This window comes from Oxyura jamaicensis, chromosome 14, assembly GCF_011077185.1.
Source record: "Oxyura jamaicensis isolate SHBP4307 breed ruddy duck chromosome 14, BPBGC_Ojam_1.0, whole genome shotgun sequence".
NCBI lineage: Eukaryota > Metazoa > Chordata > Aves > Anseriformes > Anatidae > Oxyura > Oxyura jamaicensis.
Window position 1 is genome coordinate 17,190,861 of NC_048906.1, and position 25,367 is coordinate 17,216,227.

Consider the following 25,367-nt stretch of genomic DNA (forward strand, 5'->3'; position numbering starts at 1 on the left):
AATTTTATGCTGCTGCAGGGAATAGTATGCATTCTGGGAACAGATGTACTAAACAAGCAATATATATCAACACAAATTCTTTCCCAAATTCTTCTTCTTTTAAAAAGCTGTACAATAAAAAAAAAAAAAAATAGAGGAAAACATTGTTAAAATTGGTTATTAAGAGATCATTGAGAGAGAAGCTAATAAAATGAAAGCCTCACTTCATGCTTTCCATTTCAAACTTCTCATGCATTGTTCCTTTCTCTGGATTTATAGTACAAGGTTTAAAATATTTCTAACAGTGATTGTTCACCCTGAAACTAAACAGGCAAAATTTTCTTTCTTGAAACACCACTGAATGAAGTTCACTGTAACTTGAGGATGACAATCTCTCTCTCTGATCTGTCTCCAAAAGGAACATAGACCATTCTTTGAACTTTAACTTTGTCTGTTACAAAGCCAGGTATAAGTAAGTATTCATCATGAGGGTCTGTGGCTCTGGAATATCCCTGCAACACAGACTGCTTGCTGGCTCCCTGTGCCATCTTGTGAGCCAGCAGACTCAGGAATCTGGGAACAGCAATGCCTGGGTTATGATGGATTAAGCAGAGCTGTCCCGGCTGCTTCCATGCCTGGGAAACTGGGAAGAAATAGTGAGAATTTTGACTGACACTAGAAGCTGTGCTACTGTCCTGTTTTTCATCTGAAATTATATTCAGTCTAAGCCAAGTCCAAACATTATGTATTTTCTAAAAAACTGTCACATTGTCATGTAGTAGACTAAAAAAAAAGTGAGAAAAAAATCTCCTTGCTTGTCATTATGTGGAAGAGATTCTCCCAGCATCATTCCACTATCTGGAAAGGACAGACTAGGCTATTCAAAGACATCCTGACAAAGAAAGACAGATTACAGAACAACCAAAGAAGCTCCTCACAGAAGCAGGATACTGAGTCCTACATGTCTAACACTATACCTTCCATCCACAGTTTTAGAACCACATATAATCTCATTTCTCAGAGCAGATGGTCTATTTAGACAGGAATAGTAGGAGTTTTTCTCCTAGAAGCCTGGAAAGATGAGTGCGCATGTTGAGAAGGAATATCTCCCTATGTTTACCAAGTAATGCCTTTTATTAACTTAATTCCTTATTATATGTCAGCCCCTCCACTCCCCTCAAATACTACCAGTTACTGTGGCTTTTGACATTCCTACTATAGCTGGCACTTGGTAGCTATCAGTGCCCACAGAGGAAGCTCTTGCTGAGCAGCCAATGGTTATCACTACTGAGCATTACTGAGAGCCCAAATCTCAATGGAGCTAATTAGCCTAGGAGCTAAGTGGGAGGAGAAACACCTGGGGAAAAGCTCTTTTAGAATGCATGTTCAAGTGAAGAAAACCATTCACTTACCACAGCTAAGGAGGTAAATTCCAGAAAGCTAGGAGAGTCCTTTAATCTACAAAAAACTTAATCCTTCAAGGATGAGGAGGATATTGAAGGTCTTACATGATTACACAATTTTAATTCTTTAATTACACAATTTTTTAATTCTTTAATTACACAATTTTAATTCTTTAATTCTGTAATTCTTACAGGATTACACAATTTTAGCTGAGATCTGTAACTCTTTTTTACTTTTAAAAATATTTTCTGTAACCATTTTGCAAGGTCTCTATTTCCTTGGTCTATTGGCACAGAGCATGAGAAGGCAATGACAGCTTCTCAGGGAAGCAGGTCTGAAGATGGACAAAGTCCCTGTTAGCAATTATGCTATCAGGAGTAGGAACTTCGACTGCAGGACACTGGGACAGCAAGATTCAGGCAACCAGACTACAAAGATCCGCTGTTGTGTGGCTCAGTGTGCTAAATAAGGATTTGGCCTTTAAAACATTGCCAAGAGGACTTGGAAAAGGAACTATTCCAACTCACGGGCTCAGGAGTGCTCCAAAGTCAGTGGCTGCGTCCAGCAACTGGCTAACCAGTTCCCACCTGCTGTCAGGATGGGCGATCCTTGACATCAAGTTGTCCAATTGTGGGTTCCAAGTCTTCATTTGCAGAGTCCATCAGCTCTGAGCCTAATGGTAAACTACAGTCCCTGATCCCAGTTCCTTTCTTGTGTAATGAATAAAAGTCAGATGTCTGCAAGCCTTTGAGGAACTTCTCATTTAAGATATTTTTTACTCAATGGGAATTTGATGAATTAGTCAATAGCTCACACTGAGAAGTCCTTATTATATAATAAACATGAGTAGAGACATACTACAGATAAGAATGACATTTTATATATAAGGATGATAAATATTTCACACAAGCTTAAGGAAAACGATTTTAAGTACAAATGCCTTAAGTCTAGATATGAAGAGTTCCTAAGCTTGACTGAGGTGTTTCAGGGCATTATGTTCTAGAAGGCTGTGCTATAAAAAAAAAAAAAAAAAAAAAAAAAAAAAAAAAGTCAAATTAGATGGTGCTGTGCTCTTTGTGGCATTAAAAGTGACAATCTACAAACATTTATCAACATCTGCTTTAAGAACGATCTGCAATTTCTGTATGAGAGCAACATGTATTCTTTCCTCAAGCACAAGAGCATACATGAGCAAGCAGTTCCCACACCGTATGTGTCCCTTTGTCCTCAGCCACTGCCACTGACCCCTGAGAGTCAGGCTAAGGTGACTGATACCATTCCGAGCAAGGGATAAGAAACAAATGAACTCTGCTTGGCAAAAGAATGAACGGAATACTAAATTTGGATGGTTTGAGTTTTTAATTTACTACCATCATCCCCAACTGTAGCCCCTTAGGGAGACTTATTTCATAGAGTTTAGCACTTCACGAAGTGTCCATTAAGCAATACGACTGCAGCAGCAATTTCTTTTCCAGCAAATTCCCGACACAGGAGATTATCAGTACATGTAAACCAAGCACACAAATTGTCTAAATATACATCCTTGATCGTTCTTTATCTTCCATTATGACTCAATAATCTAGAAAGTTACCAGGGAGGACTGTCAGCCTTTGCCACCCCCGTTTTTTTTTTTTGTTTGTTTGTTTGTTTTTTTTTGTTTGTTTGTTTTTTGTTTTTTATCTTTCCAGATGAAAGTATGCTGGTTACATATTTAATCTGAAGGGAAACCAAACACTTGTTGGATCTCTGCCTCAGGAGACTGTTCAGAGTGATACCAGAGCACTACTGTGCCTTAAAGAAAGGGTAGACTGCTGACATCAAAAGAAGAAACACAGTAAAAACATACCACTTATGTGCTGGATGAAAAATGATTAATTTACGACTCCGCAGCTTTGAACTTCCTGACTCTCTTTGAACTGCCAGTTTTGCGACTGCTTTCCAGAGTGATACTTTTATTTAGTCTATCTGCTCTGCCCTGAACCCTTAGTGTAAAAGTGCTTTGACTTTTCTCTGAAACATGCCTCTGATGGGAGTTGTGGGGACAACAGCAGCGTAGGATGTTCTGAGGGGTCTGCACAAGCTAGGGAAATGGTAGCAGGCCATTTCAGACAATTTGTCATCCTTTTCACCCTGACAAGCCCAAGAAGAAAACCTACTTCAGGAGTCTCAAATTCAAACTCTGCTGCCTGTCCTTCCCTTATGTGCAGAGTTGTTTTTTCTGACTGCTACTCACTACTCTATAGCTGCTGGCACAGACAGTCTGAAGGAAGTGTCTGTTTCTTAAACCCCTTTTCGGGGATTTAGCCACTCTAATATATAAACCCTTCGGAGCAGGGACTATATGTACAGCAGAATTCATGCAGTGCTTAGCCCCTGACTGATCTGGTCAATGCCACTTCACATTAACTTTTTACACACATTAACTAAATCCAATACTCGATATATCAAAGTTAATTCTAATCCCAAAGTATTTTTTTTCCACTTCAATAGATAAAATTACTTGTCAAAATTTAAGTTTGTAAAACATTTTACTTAATAGTTGAATATATTTTCTACAAAAAACAATGGATTTCTCCTCTATATGCTTCTTTAAAATACTTAACTTACAAACCATTCATTTGTGACTGCCTTTACATCTTTTAAATTGATTTAATTTTAGGGGACCATCTCAATTTGGACTAATACTCTGGCTCCAGATACAATACCCAATTAATTTCCCTAGCAGTAACTCCCCTGAGTAGTAATGCTGAATTTCATATTTATTGTGCAAACTCAAGGAAATTCATATTATTTAAACATTATTTGTGTTGCATGCTGAAAATAATTAGCTATTATATTTTTGGAAATGTTGGTACACATTTTTTTCAGTCTAACAAGTTGTCTGGAAATTTCACACAGATGGTATAAACTTCTGAGTTTACTGTTCCTATAAGAAAGTTTTGCATGGTTTCTTCTTTGGGTAGCTGCTATGAAATAGATGTTTAAAATTTAGCAGAAGCTTACCAGGCCCTCAGATTTATAAGCAGTTCCATTGGGAAAGTCTTACTAAGACCATGGGATGTTTTGCATATGCAGAATTTGCTTTTCGCCACTGATGGGGCATGATGAAAAGACCGTTTACAGTCACATACTGATACCTCACATTCATATCTACCACAGACAAATGGGGATCCACTTCCAGTATGACAGTCTTGAAAGCCGAGTTTATAAATGGGCTATTTCAGGCCATGACATTCCTTTACACTTCGCTTTCTTTTTACAAAATCCATCTTGCTTTGGATTTATAACCACGCTTATCTCCAAAATCCTGTAGCAAAATCTAGCAAAATCTCTGTTGTGTTCCTGAATGAAGTAAAAGAAATTGAGCTACAGCAAGGCTGTAATAATCGCTTTAAAAGGATAAAAGCTAGCAAGTGCTCAGCTTGCAATTGAACTGTACCTACAGCCACACTTTTTTGCTGTGTTTAATAAAACCACTTTGAGGAATTATGCCAACCAACTTTGCTTGGATGGAGTTTCCTCCCATCATTTTGCCTGTCTTCTCCCCAGAGAACAGGGAATTCTAACAAAGGCTCTTGATGAACACATTCAGGAATCTAATCTCTTGAAACAAAAATATTAATTAGATTTCATGCTCACATGCAGGTGTTGTTATAAATATAATGCTTTGTGAAGCTATGAAAATTATCTTTCCAAATGAATAATTTTTTGTGTGTTACAGTAGTGAAAAATTGTGGAAAAGTCTGACTTCCTTCCCACAGTTATAATTCAATCTTCATATATCAAATAACCATGGCATCAGCTTCTCTTTTGTTCCAAATATAAAAAACACGCACATTTCTTATGATTTAAGCTACTGCTTTTGAATCTCTCCATGTTTAGTCACACATAGCAGTCATTAGCATATTTGCTTAATTTATCAAAATGAAAGACTAGACAAACCAGCACATGGTATATATATCAAAAAATATTCATTATGCATTTTAAACACTTTCCATAGCAAAGAATATCATGGAGTTAAAGCCCCATTTTCCAGAAAAATCAGTCTAGAGATGCTGTAGTAATTATCTCTTCTGTGTAAACTAGTGGGATTAACAATTGATTAGATCAAGGTAACTTGATTTAAAAAATCTTAAAGTCTTGTTAAAAAGCCACACTGCTAATTAGCTAAAACTATTTCACATTTAGCACATAAAAAGAATAAAAAGAAAAAAGAAGTATTACAGCAATCTGTGATTACAAATACCCCCACAGTTCATTCTGCTGGAAGCTATGTTTAGTTAGAAATTTAAGACCTAGAACACTCAATACAGCAGAAGGACTGAGAATCATTTCCCTATATAATTAATCTTGCCTGCCTATAAAGAGATCAAGAGGTCAACATGCAGCCCAGAACCTTTAACATGAAAACTCCAGGCTTCTCCCGATTTATGTCAAAATGAAGTGCATGCTGATACTGTCACTACCGACAGTTTATAGAAGGAGACTTAGAATTGCTGACTGAGCACAAAAGTTCAAAAATCATTAGTTTTTAAATACAAAATGGTGGAGTTTTAAAAGTTCTAATCCATTTTGTTGTTGTTGTTGTTACGCATGTATAGCAACAGAATTCCTGTCTTCCTTTCAATCTTTCTTTGAGAAACAAGACATTCAACAACTTGCTTTTAATTTATTATCTGATGTAAGATTAAGATATATTAAATGTTGGAACGGTGGCAACAATCAGCAAAGCAATTAGTACAGCTGACTCTTTACATCCAAAAAGTCTAATCTGGGCATCAGTCCAGATGCCTTGCTAAACCAGGGTGCAGCACATACAAACCCAGGTATTTTTCTGATGACAGTGACAAAAGAACTGTTAAATGAACTCTAACGGCAAAAACGGAGGCAAATTGTCCCTCTTTGCTCTGCCCAGACAAATCCAGGTATTGAATCCAGTCATGCCAAATGAGTGACAAAAGCCCTCCTATGGAACAAACCACAAATCCTTTATCTGGCTTTTTTAACCTTCCCTTTCACTGGAGTTTGAATCTCCTACTACATATCAGCCACTCACATTCTCATTGTCCCCCCACCCACCTGTGTTTGATTTATGAAAAGGAATTCATGCAGGCCACCTCCAAGCAAGCATGGGCCATAGTCAAGACTGCAGGGCTGGAAAGGAAGCCAAAAAAAGAATTTATGACAGGCATGGACAGCAACAATTTGTTAGTTGCCCAGTATATGTGAAGGGTCACAAGGAGTGCTTATATCCTGTGAAAATGTATCCTGTGAGTGTACATTAATTCCACATAATGACCATGACTAAGAACATATTACTGTTGTAGACATGATTTGGTTTGTTTTGAAAATACATCTACAAAATCAGCTGTATCATATTTCTGATAAGTGACGTGTCATCTTCCAACACAGTTCCCTGCCCCGAGCACCTGGTGGGTCCCAAAGACAAGTCCACCACGCTCAGTCCTATGACGGCTTCTCCTCTTGAACCTCTTCCTGGATGTGTTACCACCTCAGAGGCTGGTGACATGCAGCGGTGGCTGGAAGTAGCTGGGCTATTTCAAGCTCCTGTTGTAGCACAGAGCTAGAGCTTCCCACAGGGAAGCTCTGACCTCGCCAACACCATCAGTCATACTACCAACATCCATCACACCGCCAACATCGTCACACCACCAACATCCGCCACAGAGCAGAGACAATGGGAGGAGGCAGCTGGGAATCAATATAGCTTGACCCTAAAGCCATACTGAGTAAAAATATCATCTACGTTTGCATGGGTCACATCACACACAGTCTTTCATGCTCCAAGGAGGAACTGTTAGTTTCACTTTTCAGACTACGGCTTGGAAACTAAATCCCTGTGGGACTTAGCCGCAGTTCGGCACCTACACACCTCTGGGATAACGAAATACGCAGTGACCGTGCCCAAGGCCACACTGAGGCAGAGCGGGGAAGTAAGTGTCCTTCCCCCCAGCCGTTTCAGACATTAATTTCTGCAGGTTCGTGTTCTGGTGAAGCTCTCTTTATAAGAGATTAATTGATAAAGACAATTTAAACAATTTAAAATGGTTCTTCAGGATATGTTTTCTGTCATGCATCATACACAACTCTTCTGTATAAATCAGTAATTTATCCCTCCCACACCTTTCTGCGTTACAAACGGAGGCACTCACAAAATGGGAGTTTCAGGTACGAAAACCCATAGCAGTAAATCCACGGGAGGAATGTGGCCTTGCTGTGGCAGGGAGGCTGCAGGCTGTCTGTAGCTGCAGCTAAAGACAGTCAGTCTGCCTTCGTACTTGAATGCAACCAGCCCTCACGGCTTGGGGCTCTGACCCCAATGTCAGTGGCATTTGACCACACAAAGACCAGTTCTCTGCCCACTTCACAGGCTTCTGTATGTATTTAATTTTATTTCTATACACATAAGTAGAACATTTTCCTCTAAAAATCCTAATGACACCTGCTTCCAGTCACACCTAAAGGAAAAGCGTCTTTACAGGTACACAGTCAATATATTGCATTACTCAATCTTTTGGCTGAGCAAATTTAAACACTGAATGAATTTATATTTTAAAGTGAATTCTGTTTCTGCTTCAAGAACTAAAGCAAATCATACAGCAAATGACCTGTTTCAACAGAAGCTAGGAAAATATATTAAATGCTTAATCTCAGACAGAGTGATATTTACAGGCTTCTAATGCACTATTTGTTATTTTTCTGCATCCATCTGTGAATAAGTTTAACAGCCAGTACTCATTCTCTTCAGCATATTGATGTATGGCAATTCCATTTCTGTAAATGCTTGTAAATAAATAATTCATCTGGCATTAAAATATAACATCTCCTAGAAGAACTGTATATTTTATTAAGAATTTAAACACAAAAGGAAATGCTGCAGTAGAAGAAGACATATCCAACTCAAAGGCTAGAAAATTTTCAATAGTCACCAGATATACCTGCTCAAAAACTGTTTGGCTACAGGTATCATAACGTTGTTTTTTCAGTGCAATAAGGAGACATTACTTAATCTAATAAATTGAAATGTCACGAGCTTCTCACAGAGAAAACGTTAATTAATATGAGAATTTTCCTAACAAAGTCCCAAAACTATTCCTGAACAAAATCTGAAGAGAATGAATACAGGAATACCCCACTATTCTCTTAAAAATTCATAGGTTGAAAACGGGTTGGTTTATCTTCCTTTACACAATATCCACAGAAGACAAAGAGATGTTTACCATAATATCAGACTGATTTGTCCTGCAAACTGTGGTGCTGCGGAGAGCAGTGAAGGAAAAGGGCAGAAAAACTACTAAAAATTACGTGCAGCAACACCTGTGTTTTTTCAGTACAGATCAGATAGTTTGCAAACACTACAGACTAAAGTACAGGAAGCAGAACAAAATGTTATAGCTATATAGGTAATACTGTCTTGTTAGCTGGCATAAAAGTGTCAAGTTCAAAAACCAGCACTATATAAAAATTCCATTATTTTGCCAAAAAGGCTTTCTTGCTGCTTGTTGCAGGCACTGTTCAGTCCAAAAATATCTCTCTGGTCCTATTAACCTTCATCACAGCTACTGCCTACTGCCACGAGAATATCCCATTTTGAAGCCTAATTCACTAGTAATTTAACTTTCAAAAAGCTTCCTAAATATGCACCATTTCCAGACCCAGTGACTCTGGTCTGCCTTGAAAATACCACTAGAAAGACATGATTTGGGAAGCTGAACATTTTTAATGTGTTTTATTGAGTAATTTGGACTCCTACAAAAATTCTCTATGAAGTTTCTCCTGATGTCAGAAACTGCAGGTGGAACGCAAGAAATGAATGCTGCTGCCTCAGCTGGCAAATTTCTCTTCCTATGAAGAGAAATCTTCAGTGCACTTCATTCTTCATGAAGTGCATTCTTCATGAAGTACATTCTTCATTCATCATGAAGTGCACTGAAACAGCTTCTGTGGCTGCAACCACAACTTCCCAGAGCAAAAGCTGGCAAAGCTCTTCAAATGCTAAGTACAAGTTTGAATATAAGTATTTTTCACAAAATAGTAGTGAAGTGATCGTACAATTTCTGTTGGTGCACCAATTCTAATATTCACTCAGAAGAACAGAATCATTTCATGCAAAGACTGGGAAGTTCTTAATCTAGCATAGCAAGCATTCCTTGACTTGGCTATTCAGTTATTTTTATTCATTCTATACAACTACATTTCTAACAGTACTTAAATATTTTGGTCTTTTAGGTCAATAAATTTATAAGTCAGATTGACAGTTACTCATCTGCAGCTGGAGGTATATATATAATGTGGCTGAGGGGCTAGATATTTTCTTCCCTATATCTATCATGTCCTGAAAATGAGGGCAAGATCTCTGCGAGATAAGAGCTTATGAGCTCTCTCAATAAATTCTTGCTCTGGCAACCGGTCCATATGACAGGGAATGCACAAATCCTTCCCCTGAGACAGCAGATAGCAGAGTTTGCCAGCAAACTGTGAAGCTACTTCAAATGTCAGAATGCTGCAGCAGTGTTTCTGCACCTTCACCATTTGCCATTGTGTTGCTACCTCTTTGTAGTCTCTTTGCTGATTGTTTGCCCTCGATTCAAGCATCGCATATGCGTGTTAATTGCTGCATTGGAAGCGTTGTTGTAATTCCTTTAGCCCAGAGTAAACTGTTCATAAACAACACATAAATAGACAAAGGAGATAACAAAGAAGGTACTTTCAAAAAGAGGGCAGGTCTAGGTGGGGAACCTCAACTGAAGAGCCCAGCAAAAGTTTCCACCTCTTTGCTGATCCAATTTTAAAACTCTGCCGTAAACTGATTCAGGACCAGCCTGAGAGATGAGCCAAGACGGACTTAGGGTGCCAAGTTATTAGTCTCTGATTCTGCTGTTAAGAGTGTCTAGTAATTTAGTGTCCTAATTTTTAAAAAGGAAGAAAAGGAACACAGGAGGAACTACAGGCCAGTCAGTCTCATCTCTCTGCCCAGTCCTACCTCTACTGCAGTGCCATACCAGTGCTGTTTCCATAAGTTGCGTGGCCATGTTTGCATATCAGCACTCTAATTAGCACTGCAAAGTGTTCCTAGGTAAGTTCTTAAAGCTGACGCTTCCATGCTGCTAAGGAATATCTTTGTTGTATCCTTGCTTAAATATAGCTCCAAGCTTTCAGTCACAGTTTAGATCTGAAGAACACTGCACATGCCTTCTGGAGAAGTATCGCAACAAAGTGCCTTCTGGAGAAGTATCGCACCAAAGTTACGTGCAGAAAACTGTGCTCACTGAGAGCAAGCTGTGGCCTTGAAAATGCAAAAACAGAGAGAGTAAAAAAAAAAAAAAAAAAAAAAACACCACTGCTCCCAGTCAAGTAAGTTGTGGCTCCTTTCTACTGTTTGCATGGTTACCATCACCTTAGTCTCAAAGTCATAGTAAAGGTCCTGGCTATATAAAGGAAAAAAAAATAAATGAAAAAATTAAAAACAGGTTTATACCAGCTGACTTTAAATGTAGTCTTCACTGGAAGACCTTCACATGATTGCCACTTGCCTTTTCACTACAGTAAATTAGCTCACAAAGGAGTGTGGGCCAAAGTTTCTGTAACTGGCTGCTGCTACTCAGACAGAGAGACAGGTGGCAATGCTAATTTTTACTAGACTACATTTATATTTTGGTTGTATAATACAGAGATTTGCTTTTTGCTGAAAGGAAACAAGAAGTTTGGAGGAAAAGTGTACAAAAAATTCAAATCCCTAAAGCTACATACATAATTAATAGTAATCTCATACACTATGAAAGAAGATTTGGAAAACAAAACAAAACAACAAAAAAAAAAAAAAAAAAAAAAACATAGGTTTGCACCTAAAGATTTGGCTGCAAAACCAGGATTTTTTCTAATTCTAGGGTTGCCTAATTACAGTAGCACTGCATGCTGATGCACACGGAGAAAGGATTTTGAACACAGGGGGTAAGTATTGTCCAGCTGGTGCCAAAACTCACTGCTCTGCCAACTTCTGTGTGAACACAGAATGTGCCTGGCTCAACTCAGTCCAGTGCACTGCTAGTTTAGAAGAATTGAGTCTAAGTGCTTGGTTTTAACACAGCCTGAACGTGAGTATGAATCTGTAATGCTCTGTGGCAGCCGTGTAACCTTGTGTGTCTTCTAGGCACAGTGTGGGAACTGCACCCAGCCCTGCTGTGCACAGCTGATGTCAAGCAGGAGGTGCTATTTTCACTATATATCCATCTGCATTCACACTTTAAAAAAAAAAAAAAAAAAAAAAAAAAAAAAAAAAAAAAAAAAAAAAAACACAGAATAGCAAATTTAATCTTGACAGCTACCAGAACATGTGAAGATCTTTTGCAATCTTGCTGTTAATCTTCACAACATGTGACAATCGCTGTTTTATTTATAAACAGTGCAGGCAAGGATCCCACTTTTCTCACCCTTCTGAGACACACAAAATTGTCCGCAAGAAAAAAAGTCAACTTATTCCAGTGAATGCAACCAGTCTGCACTGGAACAAAGGTGTTTCTGCCAGGAACATGCAGGTCTGCAAAAAAAGAGAACTAATGCAAAGGAAAACAGCATAAAGAACAAATCAGTTAACTTCACAGAAGTTACCAGACCATGCCAACTGATCCCTGCATTAATTCTGGTGAGAATTTTGATCACAGCCCTAGGAAATGTGACTGAAATAATCCATCAATGGAAGCAGTCCCATCACCTATTAGCCTAGCCATGACACAGAGCTGGGACCTCCTCCACAGTCATTCACTCTACGCTTGGGTCAAATACCTTCAAATACAGAGGTCTGTATCACCAGGCAAGGCTATTCACTCCCTATCAACAAAAAGTGCAAAGCACAATTTACTGATTTGCTGTAATTTACTGATTTGTTGCGATTGCTTTTTTGTTTGTTTGTTTGCTTATTTTCTTCAGGAAGGTTACCCTCCAACTACCATCTAAGCCCAAATCTTCCTGAAGTTAACTATTAACCTTGTTTTCCAGAATGAGAAACCTGTGAATACTGCTGCCAAATCCAATTAAGAGGAAGGCTTAAAAATGAATCTGATTTGCTGTTCTGCAGTTTCCTCAACTTTCTTTTTGACAGTTTGTCTAATAGCTCCTAATACAAGATTTTTCTCCATAGAGGACAAGCCTAAAGCAAACTGAGACTTAACTCAAAGGGTTTTTAGACACTGCTAGAAAATGTTTGCTGAATTCCCTATGCAAGAGTACACTTAACATCTGATGCCTGATGCTGAAATCGAGAACAACTTGGCACATTTGATTGAAGATGAGAATCTTAGGGAAAATTTAGTTTAGCAGCTTGATTTAGAATTGTGGTCTCCTGACACTCAGGCTTTCTGACACATAGTCTTTCCTTTAAATCCAAGTCCTTGGAGAGACAAGATTACTAAAGAAATTCAGTTTTCATTACTTGTAATCTACTCTCCCAATCATCCTGGTTGCAAAGGAAATTTTGGAATTGCATTCAAGCTAACTTTTTAAATGTAAGGAAATAACCCTCCTCCCTCCTCCCCCCCGTTTTTTTTTCCTCTTCTGGCATTTTAATCTCTCCTCTAGGGACATTTGGCTAGAACGTATTGACTCATGGGTTCCTGAGGTTAGCAGTACAGACTTAAAGAGATTCCTGTGGGAACAGAGAAAGTAGTTCCCGTCAGCTTTTGAAGGTACTTGGAACAGCGCTGATCATGCAAATGATTAGTTTCCAATAAAAGAAACTAAAGTAAAAAGTCCGAGTAAAGGACATAGATATATGTACTAATAATGGAAGGCAAAATCAAAGTTTTATATACCAACTACTTTAAGTGTTATATGCTGCAGATTCCTGACCAAAATAGTTATATACCAACTTTCTCCTGTCATCTCTGAATCTAAGAACAGCTTACACAATCTCATAGTGACTGTGATTGCAGCTTCATCCCATCTGCAGGCTTTCTTCTTGCCTGGCTGCTATGGATTTCTGTGTATTGTACTAATAGTAACCGAGAGGGACAGACAGATTCAGCCAAGAAGAGTAAGACTCAAGTAGCACTCTCTGCAGCTTATTTGGCATCCTTTGTTCTACTTGGGTACTGTTCACACTGGAGGTACCAGAGTTTATAAGACTAGTTGAATTAATACAGGGCCTTAGATGCTAACTAATTCCAAATGTGAGACTAAGTTTCCCAAATGTTTCCAAAATGATAGGACAAACTGACAGCCATTCAGAACAGTATTTCAATCGTAAGGTTCAATCAAAGGCCTTGCTTGGGTCTGATGACTTTGCAGGATTACTTTAGCTAGGCTCTTATAATTTTTAAAGAACATTTATAATACATTTTTCAGCATAACTCCTCTTTCCTTATCGCCAATTTGCTGGCATTAATAACTCATTTCTTATGTTGTTTCTCTCCAACAACTCATCATTTCAGTAGCACACACACTTTTAAGCCTGCAAGACTCATAATTATAGTTCAGATAATAAAGGTGAAATAACATTCTGCATACTTATGGGAAAACAGTAATCGAGATTTGCCTTCTGTTCCTAGACCTGACATAGATACCCCGTGCATCCTTGGACAATTTGTTTATATCAAAATTTTCAAGTGTTGCCAGGGGATTCTGAAACCTACAATAGGCCTGGCTTCTAGAGCTAAATATCTTAGTAGTGGATACTTTTTCAGAAGCACTGAACAGCCACAACTCCCACACATTTCTGTTGCATTCAGCTTCTCCAGCATACAGTCCTACATACCCAGTTGAGCCCAGAGTTGGCAGAACTTCAAAACCCTGAGGTCTTAGCCATCCGGGCTTTGCTTTCTGTAGCAACTTTGCCTCACTCTAAACAGAGCTCAGCATGAATTTGTTTAACGTTGGTAGTAGAAGGCTGGTTATCAATGATTACTAGCATTGATAACCTTGAATAGTTCTATAGAAATATAGTGTTGATCTACCAGCAATGGCAGCAGCTATCCATAATGTGGTAAAGCATTTAAAAGCAAGTAACTGCCAAATACAGCCTGCACATCTGCCTAGGTAATATATTAAACCTTACTTTTATAGATGGTCTTTTAAAGCAAATAGGTCCAGGAAACTGTATCAGGAAAGTAATGCATAAAGAAGCTGAGGTTTTGTGTGTTTACATAGTTTATGGGAACTTTGACCAAAATCAATGTAGCTAAAGTAACTACATATGCAGCTGAGTGGAGAACTCTAGCATGTGAACATCTTATTCAGGTATTCCTGTTCACTGTCTGAAAGAAACAAGATGTCCAGAAGCATGACTCGTGTGCTAATGTTGCTAATGTCTACAGAAACATATTAGAATCCTTCAATTACATTAATTTATCCAGGAAAACAGCTTGAAAAACACAGTGAAAAAGCTGGTGACTTAGGAAGTCTTCCCCTCACAGAATAAACACCTTCTTATTCTTTGCACATCTAGGGAAGTGTTCAGGAACCAGTCTGGATGTCACATTTCCATTTACAAGGCTTTTTTGTATTAACTCAGGAGTAAGAAGCAGGTCTCTTTGGAGAAATTTGTCTACATTTCTGCCCAGCATTGTAAAATGGAAGATACCAATTGTGTCTAGAAGGCTTTGCAACTGTCCTGAAGTTAGCTGGACACCTGGTCTAACTGCTGTGTTGGGTCTGTGATAATCTTTTGTGTCACTTCCAGTTTGATTCTTTTCAGAACTGGCTGTCAGAGTCTGCTCGGCCACCAGCTACAGGTAAAGGCATTAGATTCCTTCACCTCTCCAATTAATAAATTGATTTTTATTTCAAACAGTATTTGCTCTTGTTTGCTTTAAATAAACACAAAGAGCATTTGAATGGCTGAAGAACTGTATAATACAGATTTCCTCAACAGGGTTTTATTTATTTATTTATGTATTTATTTATTGAGCTTTTCAACTCTCTGAACTATTGCCTGTTAGCCTGGAGGTCACGCTCCTATTGTCTTGACCCGCTACCTACATTTCATTGCTATTGGCCATCTGACGACAGTGGAGCTCTCAGCAACAGCTGTTTGTCTGTATTTAGCAACTTAGAGGCCTGTTAAACAATCAGAAAACATGTGACTTGGTCATTTACCAAAGAAAACAAAGAAAAAAAAAGCATTTCAGGCCTGTCTGCATCATGAAGGCTGGAATACCATATCCACCAATGCTGTTAATTTAGATTTTTCCTCGATATTATTCAAGGCTATTAATACAATGTAAGCCCTATATGTATGCATGCAGCTTATCTGGCTATACACTGACAAATAACATGATACTACTTCAAATGGAGATATGAGATACAAATAATCGGACTGGTCACAGCCCCACACAGACTTCCAATAAGAAATAATCTCCATGGGAAACTATACACTATGTAAATACAAACTGTTTGTAGTTGTAACTCTTCACAGATGTAAACTGCAATACCTTTCATGTCTGAATACCTGCAACTTGTGTTGCTTTTTCTGTTCAAAAACTGTGTAACTAATGCCATCAGAATGCAGAATCATTTCCTAGGTAGATATTCTATATAGAATATATCTCTACATATGAGATAGATATAGACAGATATTCTATATTCTACCTGAAGCTACATTCAATTCTACCTAAAGCTACATTCAGGGTCTTGCCATAGCTGTGATGCCCTAACAACAAGTAAATGGAAAGGGCCTATCATGTTTGGAGAATCTGTACAGGTTGCAGGGATGGTACCATCACTGTCTTCCAGAGCTCTGTATTTAGCTTTTACATCTCTTTAGCTCTTTAGCTTTTTAAGCATTCCCATTGTCCTTCTGATTCCCTGCTCTCTCTTTTTTGTGCTAATATTCTCACCACAGAGTTCTCAACTCTTCACAAACCTAAAGGAATTAAGGATATTGCCCTGTATTCATAAATATCTGCTCTCTCCAGCAGCACCATTCACCATATGTTGTGTTATTCAATTTGCCATGCCCTACGAGTCCCAGTACAGCATGCTGTCTTTGCTAGCATTCAGCCTGTGCCAGAGGCCAGCTGCTGGCATGGGAACAACTATGGTGTCTAACTCTGGAGAGGTCCAGGCTGTCCAGACTACCCACCATTAGTATAGCTGCAATTACTAATAGCAGACAAACTTGTATATACTAACTAGTATAGATTAGACTCTTCAAGAGGCACTAGGATTTCTAAAATGGAGGGCATGTATTCACACAGGTTGCAAGAGCCAAATGGCAAATAAACAGGAACAAGAGAAATGTCTTCATCATACTTATAGGGTAACTGAGTTTTCAGTGTTATAAAATGATCTGATGTCTTACAACTATTAATATCAGTTTCAAGGAATGTGCACTTCCAGTTTTGTTATTTTGAAATGTAGTGTGAGAAAAAAGTCCAAATATTTCCTGCAGTAGTTGCTTTTCAGGGAATAATTGCTGACTGGAGGCCTCACCTTAAGGAATACTGTTTAGGTTTTGTTTCCCAGAGGGGAAAAAAAAAAAAAAAAAAAAAAAAAAAAAAAAAAAAAAAAAAAAAAAGCCACATTGCTTTGAAGCCTCGTGCATTCATCCTGGAGAAGGTGCAAGGCACGTAGTACAGTAAGTAGTACTGCTAGAAAGATAGCTTGTCCTTTACGACTGATGACTGGTGGGTAATCCTGCAGCATGGTCCCTTAACCCACCAGAGCTGGTCGCATGGATGGCTTGCAGCCAGGTTACCCTGGCATGGCTGCCAGGTGGCGAGCGCAGTACCTGGAAAATGTTTGATGCTGACAGCTACTGTGAACTGCTTTGTGGGGAACAGCTTTTCCACTGCGTTAATTCTGCTGCAATAAAGGATTTTCTAAACTAGAGTCATTCAAAACAGAGACATCATAAAAATCAAATTTATACTGAACTATGGTATATACAACTTAGCCTGTATTTATCACAAGAAAGAATTACAAAAACTGAATTATCTAAAAGCTGAGTCAAGAAGACAGCTAGGTCACTAGAGAAAACGCTGCTCTGCTCCTTGCTCACAGACTGCAGTCCTAGATGACAGACATGCAGCTCTGCCTTCCCTGAATTTTGGAGGGAGTTGGCACTTTTTGAATAAGCCTCCTAACTGATGCAATGAGGATGTAAAATTTGACTTGGAAAACAGTCAAGCACAAATACACACTTCTTGTGTACCACTTACATGCAGGGTTAAACCATTAATTCATTTGTCCTGTAGTCCCCTTGCCTGGATGTGCTGGTAACTGCAGTAGAGTACCTCTCTTGCCCTAGATTGGCACTGTGAGCTTTGCAGCTTTTTGGCCTCCTTTAAGGGATGTGGTCCTCCAGCCAGTGACCAGTGCAGCATTTACCACATCTAAATTCCCTTCAGCACCCCCTAAGGCTCCACTACCCTATCTAACCTGGGTACAGAATACTAACAATAATTGTGATGCAGTCATATATGCTGACATTTAGGATTTGACATAGCATAATGCAGTTGCTGCAGATTCTATTCAAATTAAATCCTGCTGCAGATTTTCAGAGGGAGAGTACACCTAATCCTAAAAAGAAGATAAAAATGTCTTTACCTGAGACTTGGAACAATGGAGGAAAGAAGAGAGAATTATCGATAGATTAAGTTGTAGCAATGTGAAGGAGAATGAAGGCCTTTGCACAACCAACAGCACAACAGCTTACAGCTCAGCTTCTAGTATAGTGAGTAATTGCTGGTACTCAGTAAATTAATCTGAAGATCTTAATTGCAACTAAAACAATTACTCACAATCAGAATACTGTATTTAATAGTCTTTGCTACTAATAGATAAAATAGCTACATCATGTGTTAAATACTGTCTGTGTTAAAATTTCTGATTGTTCTGATGCAGTATTCCTGTCTTGGGTTTCTTAGGTCATGAGCTGCCTTCCTGGATTCAGAGGAATAAACAAGTACGCCCAGGCAATATTTACCAGGAAATTTGCAGGGAAAAAAAAAAAATGGAATGGTGACGAGAGTCATCAAGGGACTAGCTGGAACTGCCTGAATAGATTTATCAGTATGGTTTAGATTTCCATAACATTTCCAGCTCCCCTTGTTTACAGCACTCAAAAACCATTTTGTCTATAAATCTCCCCTAGTTTCTCTACTAACGTTAGGCAGTTCTAACCATTAAGCACAGCAGCAAATGTTTTCATTAGATTTCTGTTCTTTGTAGGGATCAGCTGCATAGTGTTTTCTGGAATGCATGACACTTCCATTTTGAACTGTTTATTGTGATTCAGTTTCAAGAGGGCTCCTAAAATTCAAAGCAAAATAATGCAAGTTGGCACAGATGCTGAGACAACAATGGATTTCTTTTTCTCTGGCGACAGTAGGAAAGGTTCATGCTGAATTCATACTGAACTTCACATGGAGAGACGTTCCACTGCAAGGTAATCTGTCACAATAAATGCAATATACTGGTGCATACTATGATTTGCATTAGCACACTTATTCTGTTTCAGGAAGCACTGGCTGTAAAAAGCAGAAGCATGGTGATAAAATCCAATAAGAGTGTCAAGAAGTTACTAAGCAATATCACTCTAATCTGTGAATTTCTAGCTCTACCTCAACATAGCTCAAGTACAAAATGAAGCATACAGACCAAATATTTTATTCTACACTGAATGCTGAAAATTAAACAAACAAACAAAAACCCTTTAAATGTGCAAATTAGAAATCTAAACAGATTTTCTTTCGGGTTTCCCCAGCCAACACATTCAAAATTAAAATATGTCTCAAAGACCCACAAGAAATACAGCCTGAGTAAGGCAAACAATAAACAAGGAGGGGGCTACAAACCTGGCAGACATTAAAAAAAAACTTTTTGTATATTTGTTTGAATGTGCTTACAGTGGTACACTTGAGAGAGAAAAGCTTCAGTTCAAGTCTGCAGGACAGGGCATTTGCCTTTCTGTACCTCCAGAATTGGCTAAGGACCAATTCTGGACTCTTATTAACAAGACTCATACATACACACCAGAACTCTTTAACAACTTTGTGTTTTAATACCTTCCAGGTGGTAAAAGAAGGGGATGCACAATAAAATTAAAAGGGCCATAGTCTAGAGGCCTTGGACTCTGAGGGACAAATGGCTTTATTGATAAACTGCTCAGCCTGTGACCCTGTACTGCCCCCCTCTTCTGGGCTCGCTTATGAATATGCATTTGTTGTTTCTTTTCTTTCTAATGGAAAGGGAAACTTGTAGCCTTCTTTATAATGTGCAAACTAAAAGAGGAAAAATGTGACTGCAGTTTAGGGTTGTTTTTTTAATACAGGTAATTTTCTTTGTGGTTTTTGTATAAGACATTCTGGTATTACTTACAATTTTTTTCCTAGGGCAGTCTCTGTTGGCCTGGAGAACTGTAAGAGGTGTAACATTAGAAAAAAAATCATAAATGAAAATGAAGCAGAGAGAATGAAAATGGAAGAGATTTACAGTCAGCCAAACCATTTTGGTTGGGTTAATATTGTAATTATTTGAACAGATGAATACTTTTTTCTTGTCTTCTGGAAAGGGTGGAGGTGGGAAGAACACAACAAGGAAGTTCTTCAAGAAGATTCCCTAGGAAATCTTCATAAAGAAAAGGAGGAATTAAAAAAGTTCTGTAAGCCTTTGAAAATTTTAAACAGAAAGGAATTAATAAATTAAAGTTAGGCCCAAATGACTAAGAAGCCAAACCAGAAAAAAAATGTATTTTGATTTGGGTATGGGGGGGAGGTCACATTTACTGATTTTAGTCTTTATAATCCACCATGATGTTAATTTCATCTAGTAAACATAGGCAATGTCTTTTCACTTATATACTTCTATACTACTCTATAGTAATTTATACAGTGAGCTCTTCTAGGAAGTAGCCGAAGCACTCAGTTTATCAGAAAATATATCTTCATACTAAATGAAAAAAAAAAAAAAAAAAAAAAAAAAAAACATAGTGGTTAGCTTATTTTGGTCCCTGCTATGGCTATGAGAGAGGCTGAGCTCTTACTGATCTAATCACACCCATTTTTGCAGTCCTTAACTTTCACGCTAAGAAACAAGTGAGGAGCTCATTGCAGACTGTCCTACCAAAAAAAATAGAAATAAAAAAAAATTAAATTGCCAAAGTATAAGTGTATTCTGGGCCACATTACTGATGACGGAAGGAACTAGGTGGGTGCTAGGTTCATCAGGAAGGGGAAAAGTCTGCTGCACACAGGAACATAAACTATATGGTCTTTTTCCTTTGGTAAGGAAAAGAATGGAAAAACTTTTTGGCTCTCCCTCCAGTTGTGGAACAGGCAATAGCTTTGTTGCATATGTCTTTGTGGTCAAGTTAAACTGAAGGAAATGCTGAACTCACAAATCTGCTTTCCAAATGTATATTGAAAAATCAGTTTTTCAGCATAACACAGTTACCTATACTGCCAAGCAAACACTGTTCCTGCAAAGTGAAGTTCACACTGCCAAATCTTTCAGCTAGGAAACTGTCAGCTCTCCTATCTCATACAGACAACCCTTGCAGCCTAATCACAAAGCAATATTTGTTTCCACTAAAAACTAAATGATGTCATGTTTAAAATAACTTTTTTGAATCAAAGTCATAACCTGGAAGGACAGGAAACTGCCTGTATACACAGAGTGAGTCTGAGATGGCAGCACTATCATCAGATACTTTCTCTCAGTAGGCTTCGTATCTCTCGCATAAATGTTTATAAGTAACTGCTGCAGAAAGGAAATACCCTTTTACCTTGTTTATCCTTAAGATACAAAACCAGCCTCCAAAACATGAGACTAAGCTGTTTCAAGACTGCAAAAGCCAAGAAGTTTCTCATTTTGCGTATTTTACAGCAGTAGAATTGAATAGGAGATAGCCATGTTGCAGCAAAACGAGACTCTTCTGTGTCAACAAAATGTACTGCAGTTTTCACCTTTACAATTATCATCTGAGTAATTACATACAAGAGCTGCTCTTTCAGGTCAGAAGACAAGGCACGTAAGCAGAAATACTCCCTGTCCCAACTTAGGTTCTATGCTAAAAAAGGGCTTCAGCCTTCTGAAACACGCAGCTAAGCTTATGCTCAAATGGGTTTTAAGCAATCCTATTTTCCTGGCCTAGATTCGCAGCTTATAATCATGAAGTACCACTTACAACACTAAATAGAATAAGAGAATTCACCATTGTCATACTGCTGTCACACAGGAACTATATTTTATGGGTTTTCTTTAAATAGATGAGGTGGGTATTCCTGAAGGTGGAATTAATGCTGAAACAAATTGATTCTATTACTCAGATATATGCTAATCTTAAATGTGCTTTTACACTTTGTGAGTCACAGCAAAATGACAGTAAGATACAGTGTGGACATGGGAATATGCACATATAATCACAAGTGGGTATTCAGAACAGCACAGGATAACCAATGATCTTCCTTTGTAATGACTATGCTGATTACTTTAAAACAACAGACAAGCTCATCCCTGTGTTCTCAGGAGTATCAATTGCCTTCGTTCTCCCATTACTAAAGAGCAAACACACCCCTTTCTCTGAACGTAATGGGAACTTAAAATGGTGCTATTAGTGCAACCTGTCTGATAATCTCATTATCATTTTGTTTCCTACAAAACTGCCAGTTTCCTTCATTATAGACAATGACTCAGTCTTTGGCCTCTGAGTTTATCCACTTCCTACCTAACACACTAAAGCAGTGATGACACCATCTCACTAAATAGCTTTAGTTTCACAGACACACAAAAAAGTCCCAAGTGTAGTCGTCAAGGTACAGCAAACAGAAACAGACAACTTTCAGATATTAAAGACATCAACCAATATGTTGTGCATCAAACAGCAGACTGGTTAAAAACAACTTCAAACTTTCAGTCAACAGTAGGAACTGTGGAGATCTCAGGTTAATCCATGTCTGAGCGTAAAAGCCATGAGATTCTTTCTTAAGCACGAGAATATGGGAAGCTAGTAGGCTTCCACCGAAGATCTGCAAGGAAAACTTCTGTGGTACATACAGCCTGCCCTTGCAGAGGAAACAAGTCTGGCTTTCATGAGTGAGCTTTATAAAACTTCCAGGTGTCATGGAAAGAATACAGGGATGCTGTTCGTGTTTGTAGGGAGAAAGTTCGTGTGGCCAAAGCACGCCTAGAGTTGAAGCTGGATGTGTCTGTGAGAGAAAACAAAAAGTTTTTTTTTAGATATGTGAATGGAAAAAGGAGAACTAAAGAATACATAGGGCCGCTCCTTGATAGGGAAGGTCTCCTCACAGACAATGACATAGGCAAAGCAGAGACACTTAACGCCTTCTTTGCCTCTGTCTTCACTGCCGATGATGGGCTTCGGGACCCAGGGTGCCCCGAGCTGGAGGACCGGGACGGTGGGGATGACAAACTCCCAACCGACCCTGAACGTGTGCGGGATTTGCTACTCCACCTCGATCCCTACAAGTCCATGGGTCCGGATGGGATTCATCCCCGGGTGCTGAAAGAGCTGGCAGACGTCATCGCGGAACCTCTCTCAATTATTTTTCAATGATCCTGGGAATTTGGAGAGGTCCCGGTAGACTGGAAGCTGGCAAATGTTGTGCCGATTTTCAAGAAGGGTCAGAAAGAAGACCCTAGCAATTACAGGCCTGTCAGTCTCACGTCAGTGCCTGGTAAAATCATGGAGAAGATGGTTCTCGAACTTATTGAGGCGCACCTGGGGGACAAAGCAGTCATTGGTCTCAGCCAGCATGGGTTTGTGAAGGGTAGGTCCTGCCTAACTAACTTGATTTCCTTTTATGATAAGATCACCCGTATGGTGGACCAAGGGAAACCAGCTGATGTGATTTTTTTGGACTTCAGCAAGGCTTTTGACACGGTCTCCCATAGGATCCTACTGGACAAAATGTCCACCATACAGCTAAATAAAAACATCATACAATGGGTGAGCAATTGGCTAACGGGCAGGGCCCAAAGGGTTATGGTAAATGGGGCTGTGTCAGGCTGGCGGGCGGTCACTAGTGGGGTCCCTCAAGGCTCCATTTTAGGGCCGGTACTTTTCAATATTTTTATAAACGATCTGGATGTAGGAATAGAAGGTATTTTGAGCAAGTTTGCTGATGACACCAAACTTGGAGGAGTCGTGGACTCGAATGAGGGTGGAAAGGCCTTGCAGAGGGATCTGGATAGGTTGGAAAGCTGGGCGATCACCAACCGTATGAAGTTCAATAAGAGCAAGTGCCGGGTCCTGCACCTGGGACGGGGAAACCCTGGCTGCACGTACAGACTGGGCGATGAGACGCTGGAGAGCAGCCTAGAAGAGAGGGATCTGGGGGTCGTGGTAGACAGCAAGTTGAATATGAGCCAGCAGTGTGCCCTGGCAGCCAGGAGGGCCAACCGTGTCCTGGGGTGCATCAAGCACGGCATCGCTAGTAGATCAAGGGAGGTGATTGTCCCGCTCTACTCTGCGCTGGTGCGGCCTCACCTCGAGTACTGTGTGCAGTTCTGGGCACCACAGTATAAAAAGGACATGAAACTGTTGGAGAGTGTCCAGAGGAGGGCTACGAAGATGGTGATAGGCCTGGAGGGGAAGACGTACGAAGAACGGCTGAGGTCACTGGGCCTGTTCAGCCTGGAGAAGAGGAGGCTGAGAGGAGACCTCATCACAGTCTACAACTTCCTCGTAAGGGGGTGTCGAGAGACAGGAGACCTTTTCTCCATTAACACCAGTGACAGGACCCACGGGAACGGGGTTAAGCTGAGGCAGGGGAAATTTAGGCTTGACATCAGGAGGGGGTTCTTCACAGAGAGGGTGGTTGCACACTGGAACAGGCTCCCCAGGGAAGTTGTCACTGCACCGAGCCTGTCTGAATTTAAGAAGAGATTGGACTGTGCACTTAGTCACATGGTCTGAACTTTTGGGTAGACCTGTGCGGTGTCAAGAGTTGGACTTGATGATCCTTAAGGGTCCCTTCCAACTCAGGATATTCTATGATTCTATGATTCTATGAAACTTTTGAAAATTCAGCTTTGGCAGGGACAGAATCTTCATGTACTTTCATTCCTCTTCAGCTTCAGAACTGGATTGACAATTTCCTTCCTTCAAATTAAATAAGGAAAGAGAAAACTTACCTGCCAAGCTGCTGGAGGGATTCAGCTCAGTCTCCTCTGTGATGTCCATGCTCTCCAGTGGGCCTGCAAGTAAAAGTGTGAGCTATTACTTGTGCCTCCTTAAACAGAGAGGGCAGCATTTTGTCCTCTAGCAATCCCTTAATAGATTTGCAAAACAGCTACTTCTAAGGATCAGCTAAAACACAAATAAATATTATCTGTGGAATAATCTGTTTTCCTGATATATTTTCTTGGGTGCAAAGATGATTACTGAACAGATTATGCAGCCAAGAGTGCCACAAAACAAAAGCAAATTGAACAGGTATAGGTCCAGGAAAACATGTCTGTTGTCTTTCCAAGTAGGAACGCAGGAAGGAAGACTTTTATTTTACTAGCTACCATTTCAGAAGTAACACAACAAATGCCCTTTATTAAAGGAACAACTATTGACAGTAACCATTCAAAATCCATAGTTAATGGAAAGACACACAAAGCTCCAAAGCAGGGTACACTGCAGTGGCCACATGAACTGTCTGAAAAGCTGCTGAAAGACAGGGAGAGCTTGAGGTGAATTTGCAACAATGGAAAATATCACTCTAACAAAACAAATTACAAGCAAAACTTAATCTGATCATGAACTTCTCTGACAGTGGTATAGTTAGTCCCTGAAGAGAAACCAAAGAACCTCTATAATTAGTAATGCTTAAAATCAACATTGCTGGAAACTATGCTAGGGGTCGGAGTAGCTCCAGCAGAGACTGGGATGACTGTGATGATGACTACAGTTAACCCCAGAATACCTCTGCACATAATTCCCTGTGAAGTTAATCACACATGTAATGTCAAGTGCTGTGATATAAAAGCATCAGAACAGGAGGGTACACTTTAAATGATGC

General features: G+C 39.3%; 1 long non-coding RNA gene across 1 annotated transcript; it reads left to right on the forward strand.

The window, feature by feature from the left end:
- The first annotated feature begins 3,856 nt into the window (after positions 1 to 3,856).
- Positions 3,857 to 23,889, forward strand: LOC118174359. The gene is made up of 5 exons (XR_004754627.1): positions 3,857 to 6,466; positions 11,339 to 11,355; positions 19,910 to 19,916; positions 23,807 to 23,812; positions 23,879 to 23,889. It is a non-coding gene; the product is annotated as an uncharacterized LOC118174359 (long non-coding RNA).
- Positions 23,890 to 25,367: the final 1,478 nt, after the last annotated feature.